Genomic DNA, 21,994 nt, shown 5'->3' with positions numbered 1-21,994 from the left:
GTGACCAACTATTGGTAACTAGAATTATAAAGGTCATCATAATTTTTTAAATGGCATTCTTGGATAAACAAATAAACACATGATGATTTATGTAAAGAAAATGTATAAAAATAGTTATTTTCCCCTTTAAGGAATTTATTCCCAATGCAGTCAAGAGTTAGAATTTACCAATTTAGCAACGTAATCAGCCTAAGTACCTAATACCAATAAGAGTATAAATAAGTGTTTGATGAAACAATTTACTCCAATAAAAGAACATTCATTATCAGTCTGAATTTAACTATAATCAGACTATATGAAAATTGAATAGATTAAATGTGTAAATTCACATATCCTAGAAGATGCAAATAGTTTCAAAGGAAAATATTAAAAGATAAGATAAAAGTAAAAACAAAAACATAAAATTTATTGATATAAGATTACCTAAGAATTTTTAACTGTGCCTCTATTATATGAGAGGCAAATAATAAAGCAATAACTTTAGAGTCCTAAATATAGTATGTAATAAAAAACAAAGTGTAATATAATACATAATTAAAATATTGCATAATAATTGTGAAAACAACTTGTGATCATAGGGTCTATCTCGAGATCAAGCAGATATCACACATTTACAGATCAGTTGGTGAGATAAAGGGAGAACTGTAGGAGGAGGACAATTGTTCTTCCCAACACTCCAGCTAGCTTAGAGACCCAAAATAATCACCAGAAACCATATTAATTAAATAATGGCCCGTTAGCTCTAGCCTCTTATTGGCTAATCCTTACATATAATTTAAAACCCATCTCCATTAATCTGTTTATCATCATGTGGCAGTGGGTACCGGCAAAACTTCAGGAACAGCTGTCTCCGGCAGCTCCATGACTTCTCTCTGATCTGCCCTTATTTCTCCCAGAATTCAGCCTAGCTTTTCCTCCCTACCTACTTTCTGCCTTGCTATAGGTTGCAAAGCAGTTTCTTTATTATTAATATTAATCACAGCACACAGAGGGGACTTCCACATTACCTCCCACTTTCTGTTTAAATAAAAACAAAGTTTTGAACTTTAACATAGTGAAATTACACATAACAAAACAGTTATCAAGCAAAAATTACAGTCACAATATTTATATTGACTTTATCTTTTATCATAACTAAGGAAAACTATAACTATAGATTATTCAACACCATCAAGGACTCCAGAAGAATACAATATTACCTAAGTAAACAGGAAGTACATTGTAAGCAACTTCCAAAACTCTAGAATTGGACCAGAGATATCTCGCTGCTTAGACAATCAACCAAAGATTTTTTCTATACCATTGGGGCTTCTGTCTTCAGGCTACTGTCCCATAGTATCCAGCAGACTTTTTCCATGAATCAGGAAATTTCAAAGACAGTTCCACTTATATTGGCAGTTTTTAGTCACTTTCTTTTGTGGCCCTGCAGGACATCTGGTAGATTCCTTCATGTAGCAGGAACCCCGAAGGAACATCTCACCTTTAGGCAAGTTTAGCAGTTATTTCTCTGCAGGTCCTGCATGCCCAGTTTATCAATAAGTCCAGGCAAGAGTAGTTTCTTGCCCAAATGGCTAACAGACTCCATAAGGAGCCCTCTTCAGGGCTCATCCATCCTCTTGAAGTAACTTAGTGTTGCCAGGGGGAAGATGTGTCTCACTGTCACGAAAAGTCTATAAATTCTTAAAACATTTAAATGGCATATTCTGAAGGTCTTTTAAAGATTTGAATAATACTATAGAACATCTAGAAAATCTAACTAACAAGACACAAGCTTGACTATTTAGATGATTATCTATTAACCTATATTTTTAATATACATTACATTTTAAATGAGCTACACAAACACGATACCTTAATCAAGCTCAGAAAATATGCATATAACAAGACTTACCTTAAATTTGCATTCTATAAATCAGATCCATACCAATGCAGATTATTCATCTCTATATAATATCTTCCCTTTAAATGTAAAAAAAACCAATTATAAGACAATATTTGGGAATATGGGTGGTAGTTTTCTCTCCATACTGCTCTCCCTGCTGCATGGAGGTGCTGTTAATTAGGTCTCTCATGGTATATCCTTGTTGCTAGGTTATTTCAGTCAGCACTTGGGCGAAGTAGTTTTCAGGAGTGTTCATGGTGACCTTTAGGTGTCTTGTTCCATCCAACCACACAAGTCTGTAAGCAATTCACAGTTTCTTAACGTCTGTGGAAACAAGAGAATAACCTCTTTTCCAAAACAACATATCCTTGGGACCCAAATTTGGAAGTCATGCTACATTTATAATATACATGTTGGTTTAGCTTAGCAGCCAATACAATGAAATATCTCTCTATAAATAGTTCATTCACAGTAAAAAAAAATAAAATCAAAGACAACACAATAATATACATAATTCAGACTCTGTGAATTTTCTATTTTTACATGGCTTATTTTCTTTAATCCTTTCAATCTATGACTACTTGTATTCTGTCTTTTTAAAAGACTTCACCCTTTTTTAAATGATTAACTTTATGTATGACTCTATATTCATTTCGTCTCTCTTCTAAGCATGTGTACATTTATCCAATACTATAACTCAACTGGATTTGTCTTTATTGCATATCTGTAATACTTTACTTCACAGGAGCACTTTTTAAAATGCTAAGCCCTTCGTAAAGCTTAAGCTGTGCCATTACTATGATATATATGATACTGACTCTTTGCCTGCCCAGTCCAGCATGGTGGAGCCCCTAGCAGCTCTGAGAGCCATGCACACAGCCCCATTCTCAGGCACACAGCCAGTCCATGTCACCATTAAGCAAGCTGATCCATAAACCCTATCCAAATGCTCCATCTTCCCTAAAGAGCCAGAGGTCATTCTGGCAGCAAGGCCCAGAAAGACGGTATTTCAAAATGGTCACGTCTGAATCAGAAAAACTTCTCTTAAGGTTGCTGCGGTATGCCACCCGCAAACAGCAAGAAACTGTGTTAAACTCCATATTTTTTGTGTGTCTAGAATTCCTTTTCAAGCTTTATCAGGTTTTATGTGGATTTTATTCCACCATGTTGGCACTTCAATTTGTAGGAGGAGGCTGCTTGTTCTTTTCAGCTGCCCAGCTAGCTTTGACCTGAATAATCACACAGAAACCATACTAAATAAATCACTGCTTGGCCTATTAGGCTCTAGCTTCTTACTGGCTATGCTTACATATTAATTTAACACCCATTTTCATTAATCTGTGTATCACCATGTGGCAGTGGCTTACCAGCAAAATTTCAGAACATCTGTCTCTAGCAGCTCCACGGTTTCCTCTCTGACTCTGCCCTTCTTTCTCCCAGCATTCAGCCTAGATTTCCTGTCTAGCTAAGTTCAGCCTTGCTAGAGGTTACAAAGTATATTCTTATTTATTAATGGTAATCAAAGCACACAAAGGGGACTCCCACATCACAGAAACTCCATAAATTGATATACAGACATACCATAATGTCCATCAAATTGTCATATGTCTTTGTCAAAGTGACAGATTTGCACAATTTGATCCAGAATTTTGTTGAAGGTTGTAAAATTATATAGCAGGTGATAATTAGTGTTCAGATATTAACCCACCAAAGGAATAATTCTCTAATGTAGGAGAATCCTGTCCAGGCAGGAACTATCACCGACTCTGGAAATTATTGCTTCTCATTGTAATTTCACATATGCAAAAACAGCTATGATGTCTTCCACATACTTGCATTTTAGTATATAATCTCCTGTGATGTGTATATGTGTGTGTGTGTGTGTGTGTGTGTGTGTGTGTGTGTGTGTGTGTGTATTCTCATAATTGCATCTCAATATTATGGGCACATATATCCATGGAAAGTCAGAAAGATGACTTCTCATTAATCTGTATAATTTTAATATAAAGAAAATATAGTAGGATATACTTCATAGCTAGATTTATTGTCTCACAGGGACTGTAAGATACTTAAAAGACTGTTTTGTTCCTTTTACCTAAACTACACACAGTTTGTTCAATTTAACCTCAAAGCAAGGTCACACTAGATGGAAGATTCCTATAAATATATCATAAGTTAAAGTTTTTACAGATATGTACAATATCAGAGTCACAGATATCTAGCCAAGGTTATTAACACAGTGAAACTTTAAAAAAATCAGGCCAACTATTACTTTCTATGTCTCACTGATAAGACTGACTGTAGTTCTCTCTGTAGCTTGTCTCACCTGGGCACTATGCTCCCAGCCTGTGGTCACAGTCTTATACCTGGAACTTTGAAACCTTACTTTGCATGGTAATTGGCTTGGCTCCTTATTTACCCAAGCAATCTGCTATGACCAAATAAAATGTAACTCTTAAAACATTTTCTTTTTGTCTTACAGCTCCTGTAAAAATGTATTTAAGCTAGGTGAACAGAGAAGCAAGAAAAAATTGGAAAAAGGAATTGAAACAAAGGAGAACTAGAAAGAATTAGAACTTTGAAGAAAATTAGAGGACAGAAAAGTAGAAGAATAAAGAACATTAATTGAGCAGCACATGTGTAAATTTATTCTGTATTCCCTCAGAGAGAAAACTTTTTAAGGTCAGTTTTGATTCTCTGTGGAACTCTTCCTAGAACTCTGGAGGTAGCCTTGAAGAACTGGATTTTCAGAAAACCATTAGAAGATAAAAAATATTAAAACATACTACCTTAACCCAAAGATACCTTTACCAAAGGAAGAAGACGAAGACTTTTTCCTTTCATAGAATCTCTTTTATTTCATTGTCTTATTTATTTCTGTTTAAAATATTGAAGCAAAAACTTGGATTAAAGACATGCACTAGGACTTGAGCTAGGTGACAACTAGAAACAGGTCTTTCCAGTAAATAATGCAACCTTATGGATTCACAATATGATCAAATATCTGCAACAAATATTCTCTTGCTGAAGGTGAAAGGCCACAAACAATCCCACACCAGTTTGGAATTATGATTAATAGAATGGTTATGTATTTAAAAGGGAAAAACTTACAGATAACCATCGCAGCCAACAGCCCTCTGCGCAATCAGGAAGGGAGCCTAGTCGCTGGAAGCAGAGCCAGAAGCCAGAGCACAGTGGAGGGAAGTGGCTGCATTTTTAAAGAGAGAGGACCATGCCCCAATGGGCTGGATTCTCAGCGGCTATTGCTGAAGGAGCAGAAGGAGCTCCCACAACACCTCCCCCTTTTATTTAAGTAAGAGAGTTCTTAACCTACTATGAAATTATATACAATAAGTAGCGATATCCTATTTCAACAAGCTTAAGTCTGGTATAATAAATAACTTGACCAAATCATGAGAGGAAAGTAATTACATTTATATAAGTCTTCAACCCCATCAAAGATCTGAGAAGGGATATAATGTTACCTGAGTAATTAGGAAGTGCAATTAAACAACTTCAAACATGCAACAAATCATAGAGACAACTAGCTACCTGGGCAATCACCCAAGGTCATGTTTGCCACATTGAAGCAACCAACTTTGGCTAAGGCCTAACATAACTGACATACCATTTTTAAATGCAAGAAACTTTTCAAAACTATCTTACCCCTGTCTTGGCAGGATATGACAGTCCTGTTTTATCCATTTATAGATATTCTGTATCTCTGTCAGTGGTTGAGGTATGGGCATTTCTTTGCCCAAAGGCCAGTTCTGCCAAGAAGAAAGGCTCCACGTGGAGTGTATTTGGTACTCGACATTCTTTAGGGAATAGATCGGTGTTGCCAGGAGCAATTGTGTCTCACTACCACGAACTGGACTCTGAGTTAAATTAAAGGCCAATTTTTCTACAGCTCTTTGAAGAGGTTGAAGATTATCTATCTATACTGAGTATAATTTCTATGTATCTAACAAACCTGATTAGTCTAATTATAAATGGCAAACATAGATGATTATTGATCTATATAATTCTCAATACCTATCTAACTTAAAGACTAAGACAATAAACAACTGTGCAATAAATGAGGACAATATGACCTTCAAATATAAACAATGTGCAAATATACAATGCAATATGGTAAATATATATCAATACATAAACAATATATAAGTATCTTAATCAGAGGTAGAAATGTACACTGCAATATGGTAAATATATACTATATATCTATATGTATATATATCAATACAATATATATCAATACATAAAAAATGTTTTAAACAGAGGTAGAAACATACTTTCATACAATAGTCAATATAATTTAACTGTATCAATACACAACAATCGATACCAAATTATTTGTCTAAAAACAGTAACTCACAATTACAAATCTATTATCCCAATCATCCAATTATCCCTCTTTGTTTTCAAAAAGATCCCTGATCGAGGCCAGCCCTGGTCTAAAGAGCTAATTCCAGGACAGGCTCTAGAAACTACAGGGAAACCCTGTCTCGAAAACCAAAAAAAAAAAAAAAAAAAATCCCTGAGTTTATAAAATTTCTCCCCAACCGCCCACCCTCAAAGTATAACTAATTATAATCAACCCTTAAATGATGTCCCTAAACCCAAGGGCAAACTTTACTGGGAGGAGGGGACGTCATCCTCTAGAATTACTTCCAGCTGTCATGGGGGTGATGTTCTTTCTGGGGATCCTGGTGAAAGTAAAATGATTGGTTACATTTCAAGTATCAATGTCTTTTAAAATTACAAATAGTCTCTGAGTATTTTGTGTGGGGTCTGGCCAGAATGTTGTACAAGATGTGGCACCAATCAGCTAACCAAGTTGGAACCATCTTGTGCAATTGGTACCCCAAAACGGGTCTTGTAGTAGCGCTATCAGTATCATGACATCATATCAACCAGGTGGAGTTGTTGTTATGGGGCCCTATCTTCTTCCTGGAAACTTCAAATGTCATTGCAGGAAAAACTCATTGTTCATTGTGAAAAACTTAAACATTAATCATCTAGACATATATAGACATACCATATATTCAATGAAAGGCATGATAGATATGAAGAAAAGCAAAGATGTTTTCTAAACTCATATTTCTTTCTGTCCCATATCATGGCTCTTGACATGAGACAGAAACTCCAGAAAACTCTGGGTTTTTTCTCTTAAACAACAGGCTTGGAATTAGAGAGGGACTGTCATACCTCTCCTCCCTGGGCAGTTGCCATGATTCTCTGACCTGAGACAGACACGATGGAGTCATGGCAGGGCCAGGTCAGACATGTTGAATCTTTCGCTGGTAAGACACTCACTACATTGTGGCTTACACAGATTAATTAGAAATGGGTTAATCAGATGTGGAGAATTAGACAATAAGAGACTGGAACTAATGGGCCAGGCGTATTTAAAAGAATACAATTTGTGTGTTGTTATTCGGGTGTAAAGCTAGCCATGTGGGATCGCAGGTGGGATGAAAAGCAGGCCTGGCTCACCCCACCCTACCAGCACCTTGCATATATTTATTTAAATTGTGTTTAAGTATTGTTATTTACATATATTTGCCAGTTATATTAACCTACGATATTCCATTCTCTCTTTCTCTCTCTCTCTCCGCCTCTCTCAGCTCTCTGCACTCCTCGCTCTCTCTCTCTACATCTCTACTACCTTTCTCTCTCTCTGTGGTGTGTGTGTGTGCATGGATAATATCTGTGTTCATCTGGCTTTGGGAATAAGGGAAACAATAGATTTGTAGAAGTGTTTAGTCATGTTACTTCCATTTCTATTTATGGAATAGTTTCAAAAACAATGCCTGCTAATTTTTCTTTACAAGTATGATTGAATTCCATCTGTTCCTGGACATTTTTTACATGAGAACTTTTTATGACTTTTTCTATTCTTTTGCCTTTTATAGATCTAGGGTGTATAATGTCATCATGATTTTGTTGGGTCACTTGAATAAGACACTTGAGTCTATAGATTCATACATTTACTCCAAATATTTTAAATTGGTATAACATATTTATGAGGTATTTTTTAATGATCATCCAAATTTATCAATATTGTTGATTTTAATTTCCAATAAAAAACCATATTAAAAGAAAATCATAATACTGATAAAGAGACAACTTGATTTAGGGGCACAATATGACACTAAGAAACAAACTCGTGTATCAACAGTCACCTGAATCTTGATAAAAGTTCAAATATATATGGAAAAATGAAAGCCCCATCAAACAAAGGTATTGTAAACTGAATATTCACATGTAGATGAAAAAATTGGATCTCTACTTCCCATAATGTATGAAAATAAGTTTTCATATTGAACAAAAACCTTAAGGTAAGACCTGAAATCTTTAAAAGAAAGAAAAATCATGTACAGAAAACAATTAATATCACATAAGCAGGCAAGAAATTTCTAAATAGGTATCCAGTTGCTCAGAAAAGCTGTCCAATAATTAACAAATAAGTATTCTTGACATTGAAAAGCTAGCACAACCACAAAGAATACACTCCACTTGCTAGAATGGGAAAAAACTAATAATAGAAGACTTTCATTATTTATATTCCTACCAAAGAAAGTAATATCTAGGACATACAAGGAGTTTTTCTAAAAATCTAAAATCAAACACAAACACAGACCAGACACAGACACACACACACACACACACAGCACACACACACACAAATATACTACTTCTTCAGTTAAGAAATGTGTTAATAGTTTTCTCTTGGACCAGACAGACTCAGCAGTGAGCAAAGCAGCCATGGCCAAGATTAAGGGACCTGTGCATCAAGAAGAAGGAGCTGCTAAAACAACTGGAAGATAAGGTGGAGCGGTATCCCAGTTTAAGCGTCACCTAGGTGACAGGCAGCACTGCTTCCAAGCTCTCCAAGATATGAGTTGTCTGCAAATCCATCACCCGTTTCCTCACCATCATTAACCAGACTCAAAAGGAAAACCTCAGGAAATTCTACAAGGGCAAGAAATACAAGCCTCTAGACCAGTGATCCAAGAAAACAAGAGCCATGTTGTGGTGGCTCACCAAGCACAAGGAGAAGCTGAAGACAAAGAAGCAGCAGCAGAAGGAGAGGCTGTACCTGCTATGCAAGTATGTTGTCAAGGCCTAATGGAAAGGCAATAAAAAGTGCAAGACTGGCAAAAAAAAGTGCTAATAAAATCATTAGACAATTCCTACATGAAGTACAAATAACCAATAAGCATGATAAAAATTTCTACCACACTAGCCTTCTCAGAAATGAAAACTGCATTGATATTAAACCTTACCTTAGTCAGAGTGGAAATCATGAAGAAAAATATAAAAATAAATGCTAGTAAAGATATGAATAAAGGGATAACATTGAAATATCTGGTGAGTATTTAAATTCCAGATACTGTGGAAATTATCACAGAGGTTCCTCATAAAAATAAAAATTAAACTTCTTTGTGATCCAGCTATGGCTTCACAGAAAGACTCCTTCTGAACATATGACAGAGATACTTGACAATCAACATTTTCTGCATTACCAATTAACAGTAACTGAACTATAGAACCAACCTAGTTGTATAACAATAGGTAAATAATCAAAACATATGTGATTTATGAGTGCAATGAATTTTTTCAGCTACAAAGAAGGATAAAGTGCTACCATTCCATTGATATAATCATTATCTTAGTTTGGGTTCCATTGCTGCAGTTAAGCACCATGATCAGAAAAGAAGTTGGTGAGGAAAGTGTTTATTCAACTTACAGTTACAAATTGCTTTTCAAGCAAGGAAGGAGCCTGGAGGCAGGAACTGTTGCAGAGACCATCAAGGAGTACTGTTTACTGACTTGCACTCTCTGGTATTATGTGATATTTCTACAACATGTGGAGCTATATTGCTCTTTAATGATGAATTTAATAATAACCTAAACAGCCAATATCTAGGAAAGAGGTGTTGGTAGATTTTCTAGAGGGAGAAAAGAAGAAGAGGAAGAATTGAGGGGCAGGAGAAGCCAGGAGATTTGGAAAGGAAACAGGAAGTACAAGATGTAAGAGCGGTAATGCCATGTAATAGATTGCAGATTAATATAAAAGGGTTAATTTAAGTTATAAAAGCAAGTGAGTAATAAGCCTAAGCTCTAGGCTCAGTTTTCACAATTAATAAGAAGTCTTTGTGATATTATTTGTGAGCTGGCTGGCAGGACATGGAAAACTCAATACATATGGTATCTAACTCAAATATCCAATCATAGGGCCTGAGTAAAGTTAAGTAAAGTTCTGGACAAAGAGTTGATGTGGATGTTTATCCTGCAGTCTTCAAGCAGGCCATTGTTCAGTGTACAGGTGCTACCAGTAAAGATGCACAACTACCAGCTATGCCTGTTGGCTGGAGTCAGCTGCCAACACCATGCATCAACTCCATGTGCTAAACTGAGTCATGCAACAACAGATATAGCAGTTTAAAATTTGTCTCACATGGTCAGAGAACACTACAGGTGCTTAGTAAAGCCAGGTTCAGACCAAGAAAGCTTCTAAAATGGTATAGTATGCTTAGGTGTTAAAGAAAGAAAATAGGTATAGACAGCCATAAAAATATAATAAAATCTTCAAAGAAAAAGTAAGTAATATAAAAAGAATAAGTCATGTAACGATGGGAAATACACAGCATATCTGGATCCTGTATGATATTTTACTGACTTTGAATTTTTAAAATAGTAATATACAAACAATAGGAGCTAAGAAACGTTGCATTTGAGGAAACTGCTAAATTAAACTGGCCTATATATTTTAAGAATGTTTTCACTTCAAAATGGAAATCAAAAAGTATGTTGTTCTGCAGAAGATATTATACCTTTGTTTCCACAGAAAACACAAAGTTATGGCTCTCTTTGAAATTAATGAACAGATTTGAATGGGGGAGACTTCCTGAAAATGTTGGCTACAGACATAGGGGAAAACAGCCAAGAAAAACTACAGCACTGGTGACATATCTGCCAAACACATGAAATGGGGAAAGATCTGAGACTGGATGAGACAAGACAAATCTTGTTGGCTACAGAGGCCTCATGACTTTTTATTACATGCCACCTTTCATGTGGCATATATAGAGGTTTGGTAATATAGTCCAAACAAACTATAAAGTCAACAGATGCAATCTATCTGCTCAAAGATAGAACAAAAATTACCTTTAGCTGTCATGTGCTCACTGCACATCCCACACTTATGTCAATACAGATATATGTTATCATTAAAAGTTTGTGTTTTCAGAAAAAAAAGACAGGACCAGGCACCAATAAAGGCAATTAACCCGGGTGTGTCAGCTTCTCAGAATTCCTCTCTTGCAGTTTTCTCAAAATTCTACCTTCAAAACAACTTCAAAGCTGCTAACTGAGATGGTCCAGCCTCATAAACTATCCAACAAATACTTCAAATAAGTTCTACAATTTCCCAGAACACAAAGTAAGCAAAAGAATAACGCATCTATATCTCCCTGGACTTGACCATTATCTCAATTTTCTGAGGGTCCCCAAAGATGCCATTTCCCCCAGACAAAAGGAATCAGTCTAGAGGACATGATACTGACATCACCAAGAGGTAAGGTGGGTGACTTCTGGTCATTTGGTAGGTATTGAATATTTGTCATCAAGTAGGGAGTTTGGTTACAAGGTGTTATTGGTCATGACCAAGGAAAAAGATGAACAAAGATGATTAGATTCAGGGATCTATTTCTGAAGGGAAAAAGAAGTGATATGTAGAATGTTGGGATAAAAGGGTCAATTGTTGAGTCTACTTTTGAACAACCACTAGTCTCAAATATTTTACATTTGTATGAATTTTTATATATTGATACAACTAGGGTCTTTTTGCTATACTGTACATTTGTTTTTATTTTTGTTTAAGATTATTGTACCTATACAGTTCATTTAAAAATATAATGCAAAATTTTAGTCCTTAAAATCTACTTAGAATTAAAAAAAAGACAGGTTATAATAATCAAACACATAGTCATGTTAGGTATGTTTACAAGGTCAAACAGAAATATATTTTAAAAGATGGTCTTCAAATACTCAAAGACCTACACAATATAGCATTTACAATGTTTTAATAGCATAATGCTCTTCATGATAGTGAGGTATGTCTGCTTCTGGCAGCATCAACTTATTTCAAAAAAAAGCAAGACAGTAAGAGAGGCTTCAAAGAAACTCCATATAGAGTTTGATTTTTTTTCAGAACAAAGGTGGCCACTGGCTGAAGAAATTTTCTTTGCCTCAACTGCTGTCTAAACTGAGCAAATAGGGGACACACACACACACCAGCCAATCTTTGGTAGAACAAGACTTTCAAGGTAGGATAAAACAAGGTAAGACAGTCCTTCAAAATTCCTACATCACAAAAAAGTTTGTCAGATGGGATAGATAAAATAATATCTTCTCTGAATTTCCCAAATATAAATGGACTGTACATTGTGGATTTAATTGTTACCTGGTAATTGTTCTTTTTGTATATAATTTTTACTATGATAGAGTAAAAACATGTTCTTTTATTTAGACAAAATGGGGGAGTGTTACAGGATATTTTTACACTGTGTGGAGATATATTGCTGTAATTGGTTTAATAAAAAGCTAAATGGCCAATATCTAGGCAGGAGGTATATGCAATATTTGGAGGAAGAGAAAGAAAGACAAGGGAGAATTGAGGGAAAGGAAAACCTAGAAAACATGAAGAGGGAAAAAAGAGGTCAAAGACAGTATTCACAGCATTCAGAGTGGAATTCCATATCACCTCTCCTTTTTCTGTCTAAATAATAAGGAAGGTTTTAACTTTAACATAGCAAGATTACATAAAACAAAAGCTATCAAGTAATAAATATAGTTACAATATTTATATCTACTTTATCTTTTATCATAACTAAGGAAAACTATAAATATAATTATCTATTCTTCAACTCCATCACAGGCTCCAGAAGGATATAACATTAACTAAGTAAACAGGAAGTACATTGTAAGTAACTTCCAAAACTCTAAAATTGACATATATGTCTCACTGCCTGGACAGTCACCCAAAGTTCTTTTAAAACATTGGGGTACCCATCTTCAGCCAACAGGCCCATAGTATCTGGAAGGCTTCTATGTGAAGCAGAAAATTTCAAAGACATTTCCACCTATATTGGTAGTCTGTCAGTCACTTTCTTCTGTGTCCTGAAGAATGCCTGACAGACTCTATCGTGAAGCAGGAACCCTTAAGGGCTGTCTCACTTTCTTGATGTAACTTCAGCAGTTATTTTTCTGTGGGTCCTGCATGTCCATTTCATACAACATAACATCAAACAGTCCAGACAAGTGCAGTTTCCTGCACAAATGGCTAACAAAATCAATAAGGAGTCTATTTTATTCCCATCATCCTCTTGGAGTAGATTGGTGCTGCCAAAAGCAGATGTGTCTCAGTGTCATAAAAGTCCTAAGTCATTAAAGCATTTTAAGCATCAGATTCTGTTAGTCTTTGAAAGGTTAAAAGAATACCCATCTGAAATATATCTCTGTAATCTAGAAAATCTAATTAACATTACTACAAGCTTGACTATTATAGATGACTATTTATTACCCTGTATTTCTTAATTATGCATTACATTTTAAGTGAGTTACACAAACACAATACCTTAATCAAGAGTAGAAATATACAATAACAAAATATACCGTATATTTGAATCTATAGAAAGAGATCCATACAAATACAAAGCATTCATATCTATAGCATAGTCTCCTTTAAATATAAACAAACATTTATGAACAATCATTTAGGGAATTTTTGGGCATAGTTTTCTCAAAACTCCTTTGTGCTGTTTTATTTTTTGTTTTTGTTTTTATTTTTGCACCAAGTAGTTTTAGGTGTTCACAGAGACCTTTCTGGTAGTTTTGGTCCTCTAAACCACATTAGTCTGGAAGGAATCCACAGGTTCTCATCTTCTGTTAAAACAAAAGCAGATCCTCTTTGCCAAAAAAAAAAAAAAAACCATATGCTTAGAGCCAAACTTTGAAGTCAAGATACCTTTAAAGTATGTATGTTGGTTTAGCTTAGCAGCCTGTTCAATGAAATATCTCTCTGTACTTTGCTCATTCCCAGTCAACACTTTCAAAATAAACATATTGATATACATTATCCAGACTCTCTGTGTCCATTCCATCTTTATGTGGCTTATTTTTCTTATTCTATTACTTTTTCTACAAGTGTACTCTGTTTCTTTAAATACTTTGCTTTAATTTTTTAACATTTCTTCTTTTTATAACTCTCTTTCTTTCTTTTTCTTCTTGGTCCTAAGCCTTTTTTTTAAAACACGCTGTGTCATATTTAGATGTATTTTATGTCTGAATCTGTCGTCTTGTGTATCTGTAATTGCTTTTTTTTATTATGGTCTGGGATTACTTCTTAACATACTAAGTGGCATGGCTAGGACTAAGGATGTTTTGACTTTTTGTTCCACCCAATCTCACATGGTGGAGGTCTGCTAAGTGTCAGCTCTGCAAGCCATGCCCATAGTCCCATTTCAGGCACAAGCTGATGTATGTTGCCATTAAGCAAGTTGTATCACTTTGCTCACAAATCCCATTCAAATGCTCTGTCTCCCAAAAGAGCCAGAGATATCCTCCTGCAACCTCAGTGGAACTCTGAAACACAGCTTGGTCTAATACTGAGGGGACTTAAGAGGTGATTGAACAAGCACACAGTGGGACACCCCACTCTCTAGGAACTTCTCAGTGGGACAAAACCCTGGGCTCCTTCCCCACTTCCCTAAGTTTTTCTAGTCAGTCAGCAGGGAGTTTCCTGTGGGAAGAGTCCCCCAAAACCCAACCCCATCTACCAGCCCCTCCTAACTATTAGCCACACCTTGCCCCCAAACCCACTTATTGTCCTGCAACCTCGGTGGAACTCTGAAATAAAGATCGCTCCAATATTGAGGGAACTCAAGAAGTGACTGAACAGCCATGAAGTGGGACACACCATTCTCTAGGACCTCTACAGTGGGAGAAAATCCTGGACCCCTCCGCCAAATTCCTCAAATTTTTTAGCCAGCCTGCAGGGAGTTTCCTGTGGGTAGCCTACCTGAAAACCCAACCCTATCACCTGGCCCTTCCAAACTACCAAAACCCTGCATCCAAACCCATCTATCCTTCTGCAACCTTGGTGGAACTCTGAAACTCAGATACTTCAATACTGATGGGACTTAAGAGGTGTGTGAACAACTATGCTGTTCTCTAGGACCTCCACAGTGGGAAAAATCCATAGGTCCATCCCCTAATTCTTTTGGCTATTCTAGCCAGCCAACAGGAGAGTTTTCCCATAGGTAGGTTCCCCCCAAACCCAACCCCATCAATTATACCCTCCAATCCACAGGCCCCATCCCACCTAAGAGCTGAGAGCTTGCTTCAATGCTAAGAAGACCTAGAACTTGATACCAAGAGCTTGTTACAACACTGTGGGTACCAAGAGAGAGGATCAAGAGAGTGAACCAGGAGAGAAGACCAAGGGGGCAGACTTATAGAGACCTCAGAGGCTTTCTGAAACACAGGTATTGACAGTACAGAGCAGACCAAGAAAAACTCTCTAACACTCAGACAGCCACTGCAATGATTGGACCAAGTAGCTTGGTGCTACCAGGAACAGATGTGTCTCCTTGTCATGGAATGTCCTTACTTTTTAAAAGGTTTAAATGGCATATTCCACAGGTATTTGAAAGGTTTGAAGAACACCTATCTAATTGAAATATATATTTATATATCTAGAAAACCTAACTAACATGACTAGAAATTTTACTATTATAGATGACTCTCTATTAACCAATATTTCTTAATTATACATAATACTTTAAATGAGCTACATAAACACAGTACCTTAATCAAGAACAGAAATATATATGTATGTGTGTGTATCATAACAAAATTCACTTTAACTTTACATCAATAAACCAAGATCCATACCAATGCAAATCTCTATAGAATATCCCACTGTAAATATAAACAAACATTTATAAACACTATTTGAGTGATGTAGTAGGGTCTTCTGTATATGTGTTACTTTCATTGGTTGATAAAGAAACTGCCTTGGTCTTTTGATAGACCAGCCCTTAGGTGGGTGGAGTAGACAGAACAGAATTCTTGGAGGAAGAAAGCAGAGCCAGGCAGATGCCATGCTTCTTCTACTCAAGACAGATGGTGGTTAGACTCATGCCAGTAAGCCACAGTCAAATGGCAATATGCAATAATAGAAATGGGTTAATCAAGATGTGAGAGTTAGCTAATAAGAGGCTAGAGCTAATGGTCCAAGGCAAGTGTTAAAATTAATACAATTTGTGTGTTGTATTTGAAGTTGTTAAAGCTAGTCATGCAGAAGCCAGACAGGATGAAAAGCAGACCTGCTTGCCTCATCACTACATTTGAGAATATTGAGCATAGTTCTCTTCAACGCTTCCTGCTCTTCTTTGGGAGTAGTTTTTTGGGGGGAGTTCACAGAGATCATTCAGGGGACTTGGTCCATCAAACCACATTAACCTGGATGAATCCACAGGTTCTTATCCTCTTGTGGACAAAGAAGAAGAAACCTTTTTTCCAAATCAGCAAATCCTTTAGACCCAAATTTGAAGGAAAAGATTCATTTAAGGTTATATCTGGTTTAATTTAGCAATCCCCAGAATCAAATGTCCTCTCTACAGACACAAAATTCAAAAGAAAACACAGTATTATACATAATTCAGACTCTCTTTGCATATTCCATGTTTATGTGATTTATTTTTCTTTACTCCTTTTAATCTATGATTGTCTATACTCTGTCTCTTTAAATACTTCTCCTTTTTAATGATTACCTTTTTTCCAACTCTCCATACTCTTTTTCTTCTTTTTCCAAAGCCTATGTACATTTATCCAACACTTTGATTCATTTAGAGGTTTTTTTCCATTTGAATTTGGCTTTATTGTGTATTTATACATTTTTCTGACCAGAAATTTTTCTTAAAATGCTAAGTCTTCTTAAAACTTAAACTGTGGCATTATTAGCAAATGGATAGCCCTTGCCTGCTTCCTCTGCCCTTCCGATATGGCTGAGCAGAGGTCTGTTTAGTATGATTCATTGCTCATAGGCCTATTGTCAGGCACACAGTGGGTCTATGTTGCCATTAAAACAAATCTAAGCACTCTGTTCCCAAACCCTATTTAAATGCTGTTCTCCTGAAAGAACCAGAGGTTGTGCTGGCTGCGTGGCCCAGAAATCTGGCATTTTAATACTGCAGAGCATTTTTCTGCTTCTTCTGAGTTAGAAAAGCCTCTCTTAAAGTAGCTGCAGCATGCCACAGGAAAACAGCAAGAAGCAATGCTAAGTTCTGCATTTTTGTGTCTAGAATTCCTTTTGCTCTCTATCAGGTTTTAAGTCGATTTTAGTTGGCCACATGAGCACCAATTTCTTGTAAGGAGGCCACTACTTAGTTCCCAGCCACCTGATCCCTCAGACCAGAAATAATAACACAGACACTATATTATTTAAAACACTGCTTGGCCCATTAGCTCTAGCTCCTTATTGGCCAACACTTATATTTTAGTTTAACCCATTTGTAGTAATCTGTTTCTCACCATGTGGTTGAGGCTTAGAGGAGAAAGTTCTGGCATCTGTCTCTGGTAGGACTACATGGCTTCTCCTGATTTCACCTTCTTTCTCCCAGCATTCAGTTTAGTTTTTTTCCACATACTTAAGTCCTTTCCTATCAAGAGACCAAGGCAGCTTCTTTATTCACCAATGGTATTCACAGCATAGAGAGGGAAATCCCACATCAGGAAAAACCCAACCCAAGTAAGCTCACTAGACACACAAAAACACAGGCAACTGATAACCCCCCCACCAGCATAACCCAAAGAAGGGAGACACACAAACACTACTAATTCACAACAACCAGAATTAACAACCACTGGTCATTAATATCACTTAATATTAATTGACTTAATTCACCTATAAAAACACACAGGCTAAGAGAATGGATATGAAAACAGTATGCATCCTTCTGCTGTATATAAGAAACATACCTCAACCTCAAACAGATAATACCTCAGAGTCAAGGGTTGGAAAAAGTGTTTGCCAATCAAGAAATCAAGAAACAGTGGGTGTAGCTATTCTAATATCTAATAATATAGACTTCAAACTAAAATCAATCAGAAGAGATGGAGAACAGTGAATCAAGATGTAGTCTCAATCCTGAACACACACACACACACACACACACACACACACACACACACATATCCCTAATACAAGAGCAACCACATATGTAAAAGAAACATTATTAAAACTTAAATCACTCATCAATCCCCAAGACAGACGGTGGTTAGACTCATGCCAGTAAGCCACAGTCAAGTGGTGATATGCATTAATAGAAATGGGTTAATCAAGATGTGAGAGTTAGCTAGTAAGAGGCTAGAGCTAATAGGCCAGGCAGTGTTTAAATTAATACAATTTGTGTATTAGGACACTTCATCACTCCACTTTCACCAATTGACAGGTCAAACAGACAGAAACTTAACAGAGAAATAATAGAACTAACAGATGTCGTGATTCAAATGGACTTAAGGGACATCTATTGATGTGGGATTTCCCTCTGTATACTGTGATTACCATTAAAGCATAAAGAAACAGCTTCGCACCAGTAGCAGGGCAGAACTAAGCTAAGCATGGAAATCTAAACTGAATGCGGTGAGAAAAGAAGGGCAGAGTGAGAGAGATGCCATGTAGCTCCACGAGAGACAGATGCTGGAACTTTAGCTGGTAAGCCACAGCCACATGGCCATATACAGATTAATAGAAATTGGTTAAATTAATATAAGAGTTAGCCAATAAGAAGCTAGAGTTAATGGTCCAAGTACTAATTTAATTAATGAAATTTCTGTGTGATTATTTCAGCTTTAAGCTAGCTGGACAGCTGGGAACCAACAAGCGGCCTCCTTCCAACAATCTATAGAACATTTCACCCAAACACAAAATAATATACCTTCTTCGTAGCACCTCATGGAACCTTCTCTAAAATTGATGACGTACTCAGTAACAAAGCAAACCTCTACATATACAAAAAATAATTGGAGTAACCCCCTGTGTTTTATTGGAACACCATGGATTAAAGTTAGAATTTAACAACAATGTTACTCTCAGAAAGCAAAAAAACACATGGAAATTGAACTGTCAACTACTGAACCAACTCTGGGTAAAGAAAGAAATTAAAACCTTCCTTGAATTCAATGAAAATGAAGGCACAGTGTATTCAAACATATGGGACACAATGAAAGCAGTGCCAAGAGGAAATTTCTTACCACTAAGTGCCCACATAAACAAAACAGAAAAACCTTACATTACTGACTTAACAACATACCTGAAAGCTCTAGAGTAAAAAGAAGCAGACTCACCCAGGAGGAATAGAAGATAGGAAATAATCAAATTGAGTGCTGAAATCAACAAAATAGAAACAAAGAAAACAATACAAAGAATCAATGAAACAAAAGAGCTGGTATGTTGAGAAAATCAACAAGATAGACAAACTCTTTATCCAAACTACTCAAAAGGCAGAAAGAGAACATTCAAATTAACAAAATCAGAAATGAAAATTGAGCATAATAACAGACACTGAAAAATTCATAGAATCATTAGGTCATAGTACAAAAAACCTGTACTCCACAAAATTGGAAGCATAAAAAAATTTTGGGAGGGGTGTGGGGGAGTGGGAGAGAAATGGGAGGATGGGAAGGGGTTGAAATTTTTAATAAATAAATAAATAAATAAATAAATAAATAAAATTTCTAAAGAGGTACCATATACCAAAATTAAAAAATTAAATCAAGACCAGTTGAGCAATTTAAATAAACATATAAACTGCAAGGAAATAGAATCTGTTATCAAAAATCTCCCCAAAAAAAAAAAAAAAAAAAAAAAAAAAAAAAAAAAAAAAAAAAAAAAAAAAAAAAAAAAAAAAAAAACAGGGCTGGATGGTTTCAGTACAGGATTCTAGCAGAACTTTAAAGAAGACCTAATATCTATACACCTGAAAGTTTTTCACATAATAGAGACAGAAGGAATATTACCAAACTCTTTTTATGAGGCTGCAGAACCACACAAAGACACAATAAAGCATGACAATTACAGACCAATCTCACTCATGAACATCGATGCAAAAGTCTTCAATAAAATACTGGCAAACCAAATCCAAGACCACATCAAAAATCTATCCACCATGATCAAGTCAGCTTCATCCCAAAGATGCAGGCTGGTTCACCATATAAAACTCTATCAAATGTAATCCATCATATAAATAAACTGAAACAAAAAAAATCATGTGATAATTTCATTAGATGCTGAAAAAACATTCAACACAATTTAACACCTCTTCATGATAAATGTCTTGGAGATATCAGGGATGCAAATAACATAAAATATAATAAAAACAATATATAGCAAGCCAAACTAATATCAAATTAAATGGAGAGAAACTCAAGCGATTCCACTAAAATCTGGAACAAGACATGGCTGTCCACTTCTCTTCCTATCTCTTCAAAATAGTTCTTGAAGTTCTGGCTATAGCAATACGACAACAAAGGAGATCAATGTGGATTCAAATTGGAACAGAAGAAGCAAAACTTCATGATTTGCCAGATAATATGAGTAATCCACTATATATATATATACACACGACACACACACACATCACAGTATATAATGTATGTATATATTAATTACATACATATATATATATATATATATCCCAAAACCCCCCTCCACCAGAGAGTGTCTATAGCTTGGTAAATAACTTCAAGTGATGTGGCAGGATACAAGATCAACTAAAAAAACATCAGTAGCCCTTCTATATACAAATGATAAAGAAGCCGAGAGGGAAATCAGAGAAATATCATCTTTCACAATAGCCACAAATAACATAAAATAATCTTGAATAATCTTGGGGTAACTCTAATCAAAGAAGTAAAAGACCTATTTAACAAGAACGTTAAGTCTTTGAAGGAAGAAATTGAGGAAGATGACAGAAAATTGAAAGATTTCCCATGCTATTGGATAGGTTGGATCAACATAGTAAAAGTGGCAATCTTACCAAAAGCAATATATAGTTTCAATGCAATCACTATCAAAGTCCCAACAAAATTCTTCACAGATCTTGAAAGAACAATAATCAACTTCATATGGAAAAAAACAAACAGTACAGGATAACCAGAACAATCCTGTACAATAAAGGAATTTCTAGAGACATCACCATACCTGACATCAAGCTCTATTACAGAATTACAGTAATGAAAACAGCTTGGTACTGGCATATAAAGAAAGAGGATGACCAATAAAATTAAATCAAAGACCCAGATATTAATCCATACACCTATGAACATCTGATTTTCGTCAAGAAGCTAAAATTATACAATGGAAAAAAAGTCTTCAACAAATGGTGCTGCATAACTAGATGTCACATGTGGAGAAGAATCACAATAGATACATATCTATCCCATGCACAAAACTCAAGTACAAATGGGTTAAAGACTGCAAATATAACCTGCCACAGATGAACCTGATAAAAGATAAAGTGGGTAGTAGTCTTCAATGCATGAGCAAAGGAGCCCACTTCCTGGATAATAACACGAGTAGGACAGACACTAAGAGCAGCAATAAATAAATGGGGACCTTCTGAAACTGAGAAACTTCTGTAAAGGCAAAGACACAGTCAATAAGACAAAAAGTAGCCTACTGTATGGGAAAAGATCTTCATCACCCCACATCAGACAAAGGACTGATCTTCAAAATATATAAAGAAACTCTGGAGCCGGGCGGGTGGTGGCGCACGCCTTTAATCCCAGCACTCGGGAGGCAGAGGCAGGCGGATCTCTGTGAGTTTCGAGGCCAGCCTGGTTCTACAAGAGCTAGTTTCAGGACAAGGCACCAAAGCCACAGAGACAACCCTGTCTCGAAAAACCAAAAAAAAAAAAAAAAAAAAAAAAGAACTCTGGAGTAAGGGGAACACTCATCCATTGCTAGTGGGTACTCAACCACTTTGGAAAATCAGTATGATGTTTTCTCAGAAAATTTGGAATCAAACTACCTGAGGA

At 36.0% G+C, this 21,994-nt stretch overlaps 1 pseudogene; it reads left to right on the top strand.

The window, feature by feature from the left end:
* Positions 1-2,896: 2,896 nt before the first annotated feature.
* On the top strand, positions 2,897-9,017 carry LOC119807184 (annotated as a pseudogene).
* Positions 9,018-21,994: the final 12,977 nt, after the last annotated feature.

This window comes from Arvicola amphibius, chromosome 2 (genome assembly GCF_903992535.2).
Source record: "Arvicola amphibius chromosome 2, mArvAmp1.2, whole genome shotgun sequence".
Taxonomy (NCBI): domain Eukaryota; kingdom Metazoa; phylum Chordata; class Mammalia; order Rodentia; family Cricetidae; genus Arvicola; species Arvicola amphibius.
This window is presented reverse-complemented; position numbering and strand designations above follow the sequence as displayed.